Source organism: Dermatophagoides farinae, chromosome 5 (genome assembly GCF_024713945.1).
Source record: "Dermatophagoides farinae isolate YC_2012a chromosome 5, ASM2471394v1, whole genome shotgun sequence".
Lineage (NCBI taxonomy): Eukaryota > Metazoa > Arthropoda > Arachnida > Sarcoptiformes > Pyroglyphidae > Dermatophagoides > Dermatophagoides farinae.
The window spans coordinates 3,528,870-3,544,279 of NC_134681.1; the positions used below are offsets into that span (position 1 = coordinate 3,528,870).

Consider the following 15,410-nt stretch of genomic DNA (forward strand, 5'->3'; position numbering starts at 1 on the left):
ATTTTTTCATCATCGTTTTGACCCATTTGATATTCGTTTGATATATAGTGAATGAATGGAATGAAAATGTGTAAGTAAGTAGGGTATGTTTGTTGTGCTTCATAATGAATAACACACACACACACACACTATGGTATGACATTTGACATTCAATGATGGGTGTTTAGCGCTCATTATTGTCGTCATCGTTGTTAATGTAGGTGAAAAAAAAACGGAAAACATTTTTTTTTCTCTTTCAAAATCACATATATTGATTTGATGAATTGAAATTTATGCACACACCAACAACAACAACATTGTAGATATTATTAAGGTCAGAATGAAAGAAACAACAACAATTTAGGCTCATTATTTCATGATTATTACTCTTAATATGGAGGGTGTGTTATGTGTGTGTGTGTGTGTGTGGTTGGTTCGTTGGTTAGTAAGGAAAAGAAAAGGTAAAGTTGTTGCAGGAACACAGCAGGGTTGTTTTTTTTCATTTTCATTTCAAATCACCTTCAATTATTTAGATTTGAACTGGATTTTTTTTTGTTCACTTTACATTTTTTTTTGCTTTGGTTCCAACAACTACAACTAAAACCCGAGGTTCTTTCTTTTTTTCTCCTTCTCGTTCAACAACAGCACAATGTCATCATCATCATATCAATCGATCGATCTACAATAATGGTGTGTAGGGTCTAATGCTTTTTCGGCATGCCATTCATTCAATAATGGGTTTCAGTGACAGATTAGATTGAGTAAGGGAAGAAGACAAAAAAAAACAATTGTATCCAGTATGGGTTTTTTTTGTCGCTGATTCAATTCAAAAAATGAATGAGAGATTGAGAGACGGAGAGAGAAAAAAAGGCATCCATAGCACCTTGGCGTTTTTATTTTCTTTTCTTTTCATTCCTTTTTCTAGGTTTTGGTCAAAAAAACTGGCCGTTTAATGCATTCATTTCAATATACCAGACATATTTCTATTTTCAATCAATTTTTTTTATTCCATATTTCACATTATCAAACAATCCACAACATGGTGCTGATGATGATGATGATGATTTTCAGATACAGGTATTCACATAAACACATTTACACACTTCACAATAATAACCAATCATTATTATTATCAGGTTAACTTTGAAGTTTTTTTTTCATTCTTTTTCATTCTTCTTCACTTGCTCTGCATATCTGCTGATTTTATCTATCTACATGTTTTTTTTACCAGTCGTCGTCGTTGTTGTCGTTTTCGGTGACCAAATACTGACAACAGACACAATGACAATGTGAATGTGAATGAATGAATGAAAAGAAACGGTCCATTTGGGTCCATGGACAATTATCATGTGACTGGCAGACAATTGAAAATAAAAACCGATAATGCAACATACGGTATTAATATGTGTTTTCTTTTCTTCATTTTGGAATGTTTTCTTTATTTCATATGATCTCCTATGATCCAAAAAATCAAATTAATCGTTCCATAAATCTATGGCCACGTACCTTTCTTTATTTATGTTCAATGATCCATTGTCTGCGTGTGTGTATGTGTGTGTCTGTGTTGCTTGTAGTCCGATTTTAAACATTGTTGTTGTTTATCCAGGCTCAGCTCGTTCATTTTCTTTTCTAACCATTTTGATTATGTATAATCAAAAGTTTTTCTTTTTCCACATTTTTGACGTGAAACAGAGAAATAGAAAAAATCAATTCAAACCATAATTATCCACCACCATCTGATGATGATCGAATGAAGCTGGAAAAAAAAATCTGTTGCATCTGGTTTTTTTTCAAAGTTGCAAGTGTATGTGTGTGTGTGTGTAAAAACAAAATGCATTTCTTCATTGTCTTTGATGACATCTATCTTTATTTTTATGGCAAAAAAAAACCAAAACCAACAAAAATGATTGTCACCATCAATCATCAAGAAAAACAAATCTTACCTGTATTTGTATAATCATCGTCATCATCATCATTCATATGGATTCTGTCATTTTTTTCTTAAATTTACCCATTATCATTACCATATGCTTATCGAAATTGTGAACAAATCCAGAAACGACAACAACAACAACAACAACCAGCAAACCAAACACACACACACACAAAATGAATCATCCGGTTATATTTACAATGGTCAATTTCGGTTTTTTCTTTTTTTTATGGTTCTCATGAGATGACCAAAATAAAATGAATGATGATGTATTTGTTTGATATATACAGAAAATGAAAATACAAAAAAAAAGAGAGAAAAAAAATATCATCCATTTCATTTATATCCAATCCAATCATTTATCACTAGTGTTTTTTTTCAAGGCAAATTTTCTTTTCTTTCTCTCTCTCTCTTTCTCTATCTCAAATTCTAATTGTCATTGTCGTCGATGTCAACAACGACAACAATGACAAAAACAGATGTAAAATTCTTTGTGCATGTGCAGCAGCAGCAGCAGCAGCAGCAGATTCGTTTTGTTTTTTTCTCGTTGTCTACCACCACCATCGCCATCAGCAAACCGAGAAGAAATCATTGCAATGAATTGGTGATATTTTTAGCAGAACCCTAATAACCATCTTTGTGTCTGTAATTTTGTTGTTGTTGTTGTTGTTGTTGATAATTTGAAATTATGTAATGCAATAGCAATAACGATGATGATGATGATGATGATGATGAATGTCAAAAAATTTTGCTTTTTCTTGATTGATTGGAAGAATTTTTTTTTTTATACTTGTAAATTTTGAAGTTGGTTTCACTTACACAGATTGTCATTCATTCATTACATGAATCACCGATTCTTTGAAGATGAAATGAAATGAAAATTACGTTGTTTGTCACATTTTTCACTTGATGGTTACAACATAGCCAAAACTAATGCATGAAATGATTAAAAGTGATTGACAGAACTTTGAACTCATAACTCTGTCAACAAAACAAAACAAAAAATGATTGCAGCCAGAAAACTAAAGATGATAATGATGATGATGATCAAATAACAGCAGCAAAACAAAACAAAAAAAAAGAAATCGAAGAAATTTTTTTCATTGATAATGTTACAGTGTTTCCGGCCATAAATTTATTCTCAAATTACAATTTTTATTTGATCAATTTTGATTGATTGATTGATTGTTCGTTTGGATTTGTCATGTTTGGAAAAAAAATACATGATAAACTAAATTTATCCATCTGATGATTGGAAAAAATTGGAAAAAATTCCTATCCATTGATGATCATCCGCTGTTTTTTTTTCTTGCTAATCCAGCAAGAATGTGGAACCAGATTTTGTTTTCGAATCCGATTTTTACAATGTTTCAAAATATTCAAAATTTGTGTGACTGTCTGATTTTCCAATTTTTTTTTGCCCATTAATTTAATTTTTTTTTGTCAGGCTCTTTATTTTAATCGCTTGTTTATTTTCATATTTTCATATTTCTTTTTTTTTTTTTTTTTTTGTTGCATTTTTATATAAAAATTGTAACCAACTTGCAAACAAACACAGAGACACATTTTCCACATTACAGGATATGATAATCCGATTAGTCAGTGTGCACACACACACAAAAGATGCACAGGGACATACACACACACAGACCAATATGGAAAATTTCATATTGCATCAAATCATTCCATTCATTCATTCAATCGAGTAGTCAGTTGACAAACAAACAAAAAAAAAATTAAATTTTCAAATATTCAGTGCTGTTGTTGTTGTTGTTGTTACAACTCTAATCTGGATGGAGATAATATTTTAAAAGTGGAAAAAAAATTTATCAAATTTTTGAACGAAAAAAAAAATTTTTTTTCTATTGAATAAGTCCATTAAATATTTGTTGATGGAAAATGCACAGAAGAAGTTTTCAAATGAATCGTTTTTTCCAATTTTCAAAAATTAGAATCAACGAACATGAAGAAATCAACTTTTCAGAATCATTTCGGTAAAGATGGTGATCACAAATTCATTATATCCACATTCTTTTTGTTGCAATTACACGTGTTTTTTTCAACTTTTTTTTCTGAAAAAAAATCAATTTTTTCCCTCTTTCATTCTTTCTCTTTTCGCTGGAAAATCAATTCTGATTCGAATTCACAGTCGGATCCGCTTAACACAAAAAATAATGTCAAATGACAAAAAAAAACCGGAATTTTTTTCCACTCGATTCCTACCAATTATCCAAAAAAAAGGCAAAAGTTTCATTTGAATTCAAAGAGAAAAAAAATGATTTTTTTTCCCCAGAAAATCGATAAAAGTTGTTGGCCTGATTTATTAATGATTTGAAATTTAAATTTTTCTTTGTCTTTTGTCTTAAATTTGAAAATGTAAAAAAAAAAAATTCGTGCATATTAATACAATGCAACCAACCATCTATCCAATAGAAACAGTAAAGATCAAGCCATCAATTCATTGTTGTTGTTGTTGTTGTATTTTATCTAATTGACGCCCATTCAATCGATTTCAGTGTGTGTTGTTGTCTATTTTTTTTGTTATCTGGGTGTTGGCTTAACACCACAAACACAAACAAACACAGAGACAAACAAACACACAATGCCAAAACAAAAAAAAAAAAGAGAAAAGATGAGTTATACAAACACCAACAACAAATCAACAGCCTATAGCTTGAAAAAAAAATGATGATGATGATGATCGAGAAAGAAAATGACAAGTTTTTGTTGTTGTAGAGTCACTCGTGCTAATCATTATCATTATCATCATCACGATCATTTCGAGAGAGAGAAAAAAAAACAACCTATACAGTAATTTGTCGGTTAATAATGATGATAATGATAATTTGTTTTTCAACAAACCAAAAAAAAAATGATCCGTTTTCATTGACCATTGTTGTTGACTATACTGAAATTTTTTTTATTTTTTTTTTTTTTTGCAAAAATCAAAAGCGATATCAGTCCACTGTATTGTCAGTAATGTCGAATAATAGCTAGCCTGTATGTGTTTATAGGGCTTACACATTTATTTATCTATTCCATCGATATCTTTTTGTTTTTGTTTTTTATTTCGTTACGATAATCTTATTTTGTCTATTCGGATTCCCCTTTTTTTTTCTTTTTGGCCAAAATTGTCGATCACCACGATAAATAAACAAAGAAAAACAAAAACAAAATAGACAGGCATATCGTATCCATGTCCATTGTTCAATCACATTCACAATCATCGACCACCAGCATCATATCAAGTATCATCATCATCATTATCATTAAATTCGTATATATTCAGAATAGAAAAAAAATAAGTGGAAAAGAAAAATACTGAGTTTTCTTTCTTTGTGTGTGTGTGTGTGTGTGTGTGTGTGTGTATGTAAGCATCACATCATTAAGATGATGATGATGATGATGATAATGTGATATGTGTCATTATTTCTTTTTCTTTTTGAAAATAAAAAAAATATTAACCATTTTGATGATTGATTCACAATCATGTTGTTGTTTTTGGTTGTTCTATATGGCCAACAACAACAACAACAACAACAAAAAAGATGCTTTGTGTGTGTGTGAATAGAAAGCATTATAGATTAGATTAGATTAAAGATTATTGTGGTCGATGTTGTTGTTGTGGGCGGTGGTATATCTACAATGGTGGATCATACAACGACCACGTAATCATTTCATTTCAATTCATTTTATCATCATCATCGGTCAAACATTACTGCATTATACAACTGTTATATCAGGATACTATGATCAGATTTCATTCAAAATTATTTTATCCATCTATCACCACTATGCTAACCAGTTGAATAAATAACAGACATACCTGATTTTCAGATGTATGTATACGACAATCGTATGGAGGTGAAATAAATTTCTAATTTGAATTTTTTTTGAATTTTTTTTTTCAATCAATTTAAGGTTTCTCTGACAACCCAATTTCATATACGGTGTGGATACATGAAAATTGTTGATAATAAAATGAAAAAAAAAATTCATCAAGGATTAAGGTCAAATGATGGTGATTTTTTTTCACCAAAAAAAAAAAAAAAAAATTTCAGTTGTTCAAGATTTGTCAAATCAAAAAACGAGAGAAAAAGAGGCAATAAAAAAATTTTTTTACATGACGATGATGATGAAGATGATTACTGGAAATGATTTGTTTGTTTTATTGAAAAAAAAATCCTACAATCGACAACAACAACAACAACAACAAAAATCTGTTCCTGTTTCTCTATGGTTTATCCTCATTTGTAATTTGTTGGATTTTTTTAACGATTCAAAAAAGAAAAATATTTTCTCTGTGTGCGTTTTTCTCTGGTGATGGTTATATATTATATATACTTATGAAACAAGCAATAATTTACTTAATTTTAATTAGATTGATTTATATATGTATGTAACGAGGCTGGTAAAAAAAAAGGAGAAAGAAAGAAAAAACGGGGCCAAAGATGACATTACACAGACATATGGTTTTCAATTTTGATGAAATGAAGAGAAATAAATAAAATAAAAAAAAACATACCTGATGATGATACCTGAAGTCTATGTGTGTGGTATATTTAGTGTGTAATGATGCGGCATTGCTGACAACACACACACACAAACACAAACACAAGTTGATTGTCCTCCATCATTTTCTGTTTGTTTGTTTGTTTTGTTTGTACTTGACAAGTAACTGTGTTTGTTGTATCATCCACCATCACCACCACCACCACCACCACCACCTGATTTGACATTGATGATTATTATACACTTGTTGAATTTTAAATTTTAAAAATTCTTTTCTTTTGCATTTTTTTCCATAAAAAAATGTGTGTGTGACATATTGTGTGTGTGTGTGTTGGTTGGTTGTTTGTTTGTTTGTTGTTGTTTGAAATGATGGCTATACGTTGATTGCTTGTGGCCGATATATTTCTGCATCACACCTGAATGTGAATGGTGATTGACCAAGAAACAAACATCTAAACATTTAGCATCTTTTTTTTTCTTCCACCATCATCCAAAAACGAAAAAAAAATCCATGCATTCAGTGCATGTGTTTGTGTATAATATTCAATGACTGTGTCACATTCAATTATTATGGCCATTCATTTTTTTTCTTCTTTTTCTTCAAAGATTTCGGTATGTTTAGATTTTCTTCACATTCCATATGATTCGTCGTTTTATTTTATTTTTTTTTCATCTTTGTCGTCGTCGTTTTTCTTTTTTTTTCTTGAAAAAAAATTCGCAAATATTTAACCAGAAAATGAAAAAATTTTACATTTTTCGTTGTTGCTGTTGTTGTTGTTGTTGTTCATTTAAATTCAATCTAAAATATCAAATATCTGTGATTTTCTTTTTTTTCCGACGAATCCGACGACGACGACCACATTTTACATAATGTGGCCATTTTGTGCGTTTGCATGTGTGTGTGTAAAATGGGAGAAATAATCATCTCATTTTTTCTCTGTCTGTTGTCGATTCGATTTAGGTTTTTTTTCATTCGGGTAATCATCCAATTTTTTTTTGTTTTGTTTCTCGGTCATATTTTTCCGTTTGAATATGGAAATTTTATTTTTTTTACGGCCATCATCATCGATATGGCACATTATCATCATCATCAAGAAAGGTTTTTCCAAGAAAAAAAAAGAAATCATTATAATCAACCCTGTGTTGCAATGAATATGATATATTCACCAGTGCATTGTCTATCGATTCTTGCCATAATGATGATGATGATGATGAGAATGGCAATAACCGATCGCCATTATTCATTTTTCATCTTTTATTTTCGGACATTCAACAACAACAACAACAACATTTATTTCATATATAACATGACACACACGTGTCGAATTTTTTTGTTTTCAGCGAAGAAAAAAAATTAAATTATCCATAGATAACACCTTTTTACTCTTCAAGTGTCGTTATTTTCATTTTTTTGTTGTTGTTGTCGTTTATAATTGTTGTTGTTGTTGTTTTATCATAACAACAACAACAACATTATAATATGATGATGATAACCATTATGATTATGGTCATCATCATCATCATCATCATCGTCATATCCATATCAGGATCAGCCATTAAATCCTGTTTTAGTCACCACTATTACCATTTACTATTGAACGACAACAGCAATTATGGCGCCATTAAAATTGTGGTCATTTTACATTTCCACCAACAAGAAAAAAAGAAAATGAAAAAAAACCAATAAAAAAAACCATAGATTTTTTTTTGTTTTCACAAGAATCATAGCTGCTCTCTGTGTGTGTGTGTGTGTGTGCATTTGACTTTTCCTTTTATTTTCCTGTTCTCTTGCTGTTGATAAGTTTTGGTCAAAGTTTGAATTTTTTTCCCCTGTTTGTTTGTTTGTTTTTCGTTGGCTATATACGCACAGAATCGAAATAAATGGCTAGCTCAAACATATCGCTATCATCAGGTTTTTTTTGGTTGTTGTTGTTGTTCGGTTAATTAATGATGAGTGAATGAATGGCTCAAGCGTGTCCATAGTTGTTGTTGTTGTTGTTTAATGTTTAAATAGCCATGCCTGTCGTTCATCATCAAAATTTTTTTTTTTTATTCTAGTAATTCATTCTCTGGTGCGTGTATGTGTGTGTGTGTGTGTGTGTGTGTGTACCGCACGGTGTTTTATCTCTCAATGGCCCGTCATAGTCATCATCATCATCAATTTTTATTTTATTTTTTTTTTCAAACGAAAAATTCAAGCAATAAATGTATATATGGCATGGTATAATAATAATAAAAATGATGACAAGTTGATATTGCTATCGTGTATGTTTGTGGCATGAATAAATAGATAGATAGATATATAGTAGGCAAAATATTTTACATTTTGATGAGCATCAAAATCAACATGAACATCAAGATGTAACCATTTTGGACACACCGTGAATGAATTGATGATGATAATTTTAAAGGTGGTTTGTTGTGTGTTGTATATATCATCAAATCGTCATTCATTCATTTACAGTGATTTTTAATGTTTTTTTTTCGAGATTTATATATATATAAACATTATATTCTTGTTGCTGCAGAGAGAGAGAAAAAAAAATTTTTTTTTTGTCACTTATTAACCAAAATCGATTGATGTCCATCCAAACAATCAATCAATCAATCAATCGATAAACAGTAATGATGATTGTTTGTTAGATCTTTGCAGTGTATAAAACACACACACACATACACACACCTTTTGTGTTTATCGATCGAAAAAAAATGTCAATCCGTGTGTGTGTCTCTGTGTTTGTAATTTTTTTCCAGGTAAATAAGTAGAGAGAGAGAGAGATTGAGAAAAATTAGGAAAATAAAACTAGGTGCAGCATATTTGAATTTGCGAAATATTGGAATAATTTTGAATTACAGAAAGTAGAAATTTTTTTTTTTTTTTTTTGGTCATAATCAAACGAATAATTTTTTTTTCTTTTAAAAATCTAAAAAAATAAAGTAAAATGAGAATTACTAGCACCACTGAAACACAGAGATATATAACATCATCATCATCATCAACAACAACACACAACTGATCATTCAACCGGCCAACCACCACCAACAACCACCATCACCATTAATGTGATAAGAAATGTTGTGATGGTGATGGCCGCAAGCATTCAAATATATCGATGATGATGATTTGAATCATCATCATCATCATCATTTTTTATGACTTTTTTCTCGCTCATTCACTTTGCTTGTTTGGGTATAAAATATTTGTTGCTTTAGCAAAAAAAAAAAAAAATTATGACAACCTATGAGTGAGAGAACAGGAATCATCATCAAATCATCATGATGATGATGATGATGAACAAACACACATACACAGCGATATATACAAAACAAGCGAATAAAAAAAAAATTTCATCTGATTTGATCATGTTTCGTCAAATGGTGAAATGTGAAAAAAAAAAATACCAAATTACATAGAGGGGGTTGTTAATATTCAACAAAATCTGAAAAAATATGACCGAAAAAAAATTATTATTATTATTATGGTCAGATAAAACGATAAAGATAAGGTTAAATTATTATTTTTTTCGTGTTGAGATGAATCTATTTATCCACACTGGCTATTGGTCACCACCACCACCACCACCACCGCTGTTACTTTTTTTTTTTTGATCATATTTTGTTGCTATTGCTGTCATATATGTGAATTTTTTTTTTTTTTTATAATAAAGTTAAATGACATCACATTTGTTGTTGTTGTATCACATATACAGAAGCTCCAAAGGCTTAGTATTACTAGTATTGGTGGTAGTAGTAGTAGCCAGCTAGAGAAAATCCGGTGAAGCGAATCCGAATTGGAAAAATGAATGAATCCGAATCTTGAATCGATTGACAAGCAGCAACAGTAATAGTAGTAGTCAGTCATATTTTTTTTCCATCTATCAATTTCCAGATACACACACACAAACATGGGGTTAATTAATTGTTTGGTAAAAAAAAAAGAAAAAAAAATTCATAGCTCAGCAGGTGTGTGTGGTGTGTGTGTGTGTGAATTTTTTTCGATTTGTATTTTTACTACGTTAATCAAATTTTTTCACAATTCGAAATATATGGATTTAATTCCTTTGAATTCTTTGCCAGACAAAAACGATATATTCATCTTTCTATAAATGTCAAGAAATTCAAAAAAAAAATTTTTGAATTTTTGATTCAAAATTGCCATCAAGATGATGAAAAGTTATGGACATTTTGAGTGAGTGAATCTTTTCTTTTCTTTTTTTTCTGGAATGACGAGAAAATTGGCCATCATTGTCAGTTTATATATAATTCTGGTTATATAAAAGATGTATACATATTCACAATGAACAAATGTCAAACGAGAGAGCTGGAAAGATTTTTGGCTACAAATTTACGATATATCAAGTAATTTGAAACTATTTTTCCCATTTAAAACTGTTTGCAGTGGAAAAAAAAGAATGTGAGAATTGTTTTTTTTTTTTTTTGAAATGTTAATCCTTTTTTTTCGCCTCTTCTTTTTTTTCGGTTTGTTTGGAATCACAAAATGCTTTACCAATCACTAAAAAAAAATGTGATGAAAGAGGGGAGTGTGTGTGTGTGTGTGTGTGAAACTTTGAAGAATATTGATAATTTATGTCCATAAGAATGCACTGAACACTGGTTTGGTGATTTTCTTTTGACGACGATCAAAAGAAAAAGAAAAAATAATTCGCACACAAAAAACACATCACTGTAAATCACAATGATGTTGTTGTTGATGATGATGATGATGATGATGATTGTGACTTATTTATTGCTTTTTCATTTCAAAGAAGTCTAGCAGCTTTGTTTTGTTGTATTTTTAATTGTAAAATGAAACTAAAAACATTTTAGTTTTGTATTCGTAAATGGTTGACAGATGATGAAATGAGCCATTTATATCTAGAATACGAAAATAGCTTGATTGGTTAAGTGGTTAATTGATATGTTGTTGTTGTTGTTGTTGTGCTGGTGGTGGTCGACTTTGTTGTTGTTGTTGTTGTTGTTAGTTTGATTAATTTCCATTTATATCATATCTAATTGAATAATTTCAATCGGTCAAACACGGATATTTATATTTAAATTGGCTATTTTGTGAAATTAAATGTTTTCATCATCAATTTGAACAACAACAACAACAACTACATAGCATTCATGTAAAGAAACCAAAAAATAGCAGAGGAAAACTGTCATTTTGAATCAAGTTTGACAACAACAACAACTAGAATCCCCCTTTTTTATAATCAAATTGGAAATTATATTGTCATCCCAAACAAAAAAAAAATGTTTCACACACACACACACACACGTACATCACACCATAATAATAATGATGTTGTTGTTGTTGTTGTTGTTGTTGGTGTTGATAGTTAGTGTTCACATTTCTTTCATTCAAAACAAGTGAACCAAATGAAATGAAATGAAATGAAAAAAAAAAATTCTTTGGCTTCATCATCATCATCATACTAGACACACACACACATATTCAAGTCCATTAGCCTTGTTCCAGGATTCTATTTTTTTTTTCTTGATGATGATGAGGCCTGTGTTAGTGTGTGTGTGTGTGTGTGTCATAGTTGATAGTTTCTACATACAAAAGGAAAAGGAAAAAAAATTCCGTATCTCTATGTCAGGGGATGATGGTTGGTTGGTTGGTTACACACGGGGAGAAGCATAAGAAAATTCTCTCTCCATCTCTCATTGATTCCATGGTTGCAAGTTAATTTAGTCAAGAATTTTGTCGTTGTTTACGTCATCAATGCTCTCACAGTATGTATAAGTGTGTGTGTGTGTCAAACAATTCAAAACATTCTCTCATTTTTTTTTTTTTTTTTTGAGTGGAATGGAATTGAAACTATTTGACTTTTACAAGAATGAAAATATCCCGAATTATACGGTTATTTTATAGATGCTAATAAAAAGAAAAGAAAGTATCCCATAGTTTAATTTGATATCCAATGATGATGATGAGATCCATACGCCCTCATCTGATCTCATTTCATTTTATTTAACCCCTAACAACGACAACAACAACAACGATGATGACATGTACCATTGAAAAAAAATATATAACAGCAAAAGCATTCAACCATAGTTAATCTCTATTGCTATTATTTTGCTGTCTCTCTCTCCCTCTCTCTCCCTTCAATGTACACATTATATTAAGTAAAATAGAATTTGTAAATATACATTATCATCATTGAGATTCAACAACAACAACAACAACGATGTTATGATGATGATGACCTCTCACTCTCTCTCTCTTTATGTGTGTGTATGTATTTTATATTTGGATTATCCCAACACCAACATGATGGTTGGGCAAGAATTTTATTAGATTTCCAGTAGCCATTTTCTTTCTTTCTTTTTTTGTTGATTCGAAAATTGTTTTATTTTCTTGGTTCTATTTCCCGAATGTAGATTCTTTTTTTTACACAATTGAAAAATGATGGATTCCAAATCGTTTGTTTATTTTTTTTTTCGTTTTGTTTTGTTTTGTTTTGCCAAACACTGTTATCATCATCATTGGTGTTGTTGTTGACATTTAGATCAATGAAATAATTATTGCCTCACATTGTTTTTCTCTGTTTTTTTATCTCATTTTTGTTGTTTTGTTTTGTTTTTTTTTTGTTTACCAGGGAATAAATTGAATGAAAAAAAAAAATTTTTCATTCGAAAAACACGATAACATTGACAACAACAACATCTGTATATCAACAATCCAAATGGGAATGAATAATAAATAATCATAGCATATGTACAGGTGAACGATGATGACGATAAACGACAATAAACGACAACGTTGACATTCATTCATTCATTCATTCAAAACATTTAAACATTGAAATGAAAATGTCATCATCATCATAATAATAATAACACCAACAACGGCGACCTTTGACATTTTTATTTTCGCACACACACAAACGCGCACATTGAATATCACCACCATCATCATAATCACCATTGCCAAGATTAAAAAACAACATCATCATTATTTGTTGAATTAAACAATTAAATTTTTTTGTGCGTCTATGTGGTGGTCGTTATGTTATTACAGAGACATCCAATGTACATTTCACTCACACACGAATCCGCATCATCATCATCATTATGATAAGATGATGATGAGAATTCTGAATTGAATTGAAAAAATTTCGATTTTTTTTTCTTCAAAATTGGATTTAATTTGACAAAAACAACAACAACAACAACAACAACAACCAGGATACCGTGTGTGCGTGTGTAACAAATTATATCATCATCAACAACGACAGCTCTATTTATATAAAGTAAGTAGATGAATTTTTTTTCATTTTCTAATTAGTTCAATTTTAATTAATTAGAAAATTGTCTTGCATGTTCGTGTATCTGAGATTTTTAATCAAATTTTTTTTTGACTTTAACAAAATCACACTAGACGCAAACTAGAATGCAAAAAAAAAAGACAGCCATATACGAATTCAAATGATGAAATGAAATGAAAGAATAAAAACAGTGAGAGTGGGGGAGAATTGACCAAGAAAAAAAAATCAGATGATTCTGGATCATTCCATCGATATGAATGCTATCGACGGTCATTTATTCATTCGTTGCATAAAGAATCATTTTGTGTATCATTTGTCATTTTCAAAATATTAAAAGAAAAAAAAATATTCAAACCATATGTTCCATGAAAAAAAAAGAAAAAATTGTTGTCATTGTTCCATCCCCGGATTTCATTTGTGTGTGTGTGTGTGTGTGTGTGTGCATGTGACACCGAAACGAAACGTTGACATAAAAGATAAGATAAAAACTTTGAGAATGACTAAAAAAAAATATGGCTAGTGAGTATACTCGTAAGTAATTTATTCAAACATTTCAAACATTTTTTTCTGTTGTTGTTGTTGTCGATTTCTGAAAAGAATCTGGCAACAACAACAACAACAACAACAACGGGAAAAAAATATCGATTCTTTTTTTTCGATTCATTTGATCATCAACATCATTGTATCGCACACACACTCACACATACGTTTATCTATCAAACTGCCGCCTTTTTTTTCTCTCTGAAAATGATAACATTCATTGACAAAAGGCGTCATTGATTGAATACACACACACACACACTTTTCACACATTCCAAAATCTTGAACATTTTCATTCATTCACTATTGACAATCACAAAATTCTTTTCACAGAACAAAAGTAACTGATCCAAGATGGATGGATGAATGATGCACATCAAACCTATCATCATCATCATCGTCATCGTCATCATCGATGAATTTATTTTTTACTACAACTTTTTTCTCCATTCACATCATCGCATCAACCAAAATTATGCCAAAAAAAAACGAAAGTAGAAACAAAAACCGGCCCATTTTTTTTGTTTTCGTTTTTGCTTGTGTTTTTTTTTTGTTTTCTCTTATCAATTTTTTTTTCTTTTCTTTTTCACTTTCTTTTAAATGTCTCGTTAGTCAGTCAGTCAGTCAGTCAGTCAGTCAGTATATGTCGTTATTTTGTTTTTGTTTTTGGTTTCATTTATTCATTCAAAAACTCACTAACTCTCTCTCTCTCTCTTGCTCTATCTGAGTGTTAAGAGCTAATTATCATCGACACCATCATCATTATTTGGTTGGTTGGCTGGCTGGCTGGTTGAATAGATGGGACTGGGATGAATGAATTTGAAAATTAAGATGTTATTTTCGTCTTTTGGGTGAATTCTCTACTATCGATGGAAAGATTTTCAATTTTTTTTTTCAAAAAAAAAAAAAAAAAATTCATCATTTGCCATTATTATCATCATCATCGATTATGTGTGTGTGTGCATTAGCCCGAAAGAAATAAATGGATCTATATGATGATGATGATGAAAAAAAACCATATTCATCCTGTTCACATTCAATGTTTGATGATGATGGTAAACATTTGCAATGATGTAAGAAGAGTGAAATTTTTTTTTTTTTAATAACATTTTCTTGATCCTTAAGAATCTTTCCGTGTCTCTCTATTTCTATTTTTTTTTCTTTGG

General features: G+C 30.2%; 1 protein-coding gene across 2 annotated transcripts in view; it reads left to right on the plus strand.

Moving 5' to 3' along the window:
- The window catches only part of LOC124498668 (plexin B), a 55,904-nt gene that overhangs the window by 2,095 nt on the left and 38,399 nt on the right, over positions 1–15,410 (plus strand). The window contains exons 1-2 of one of the 2 annotated variants that reach the window (XM_075731468.1): positions 6,478–7,036; positions 13,036–13,689. The gene's annotated coding sequence lies outside the window, so the exon portion shown is untranslated. Of the gene's footprint in view, positions 1–6,477; positions 7,037–13,035; positions 13,690–15,410 lie in introns of those variants that run through there. The other variant, XM_075731467.1, reaches the window with a different exon arrangement.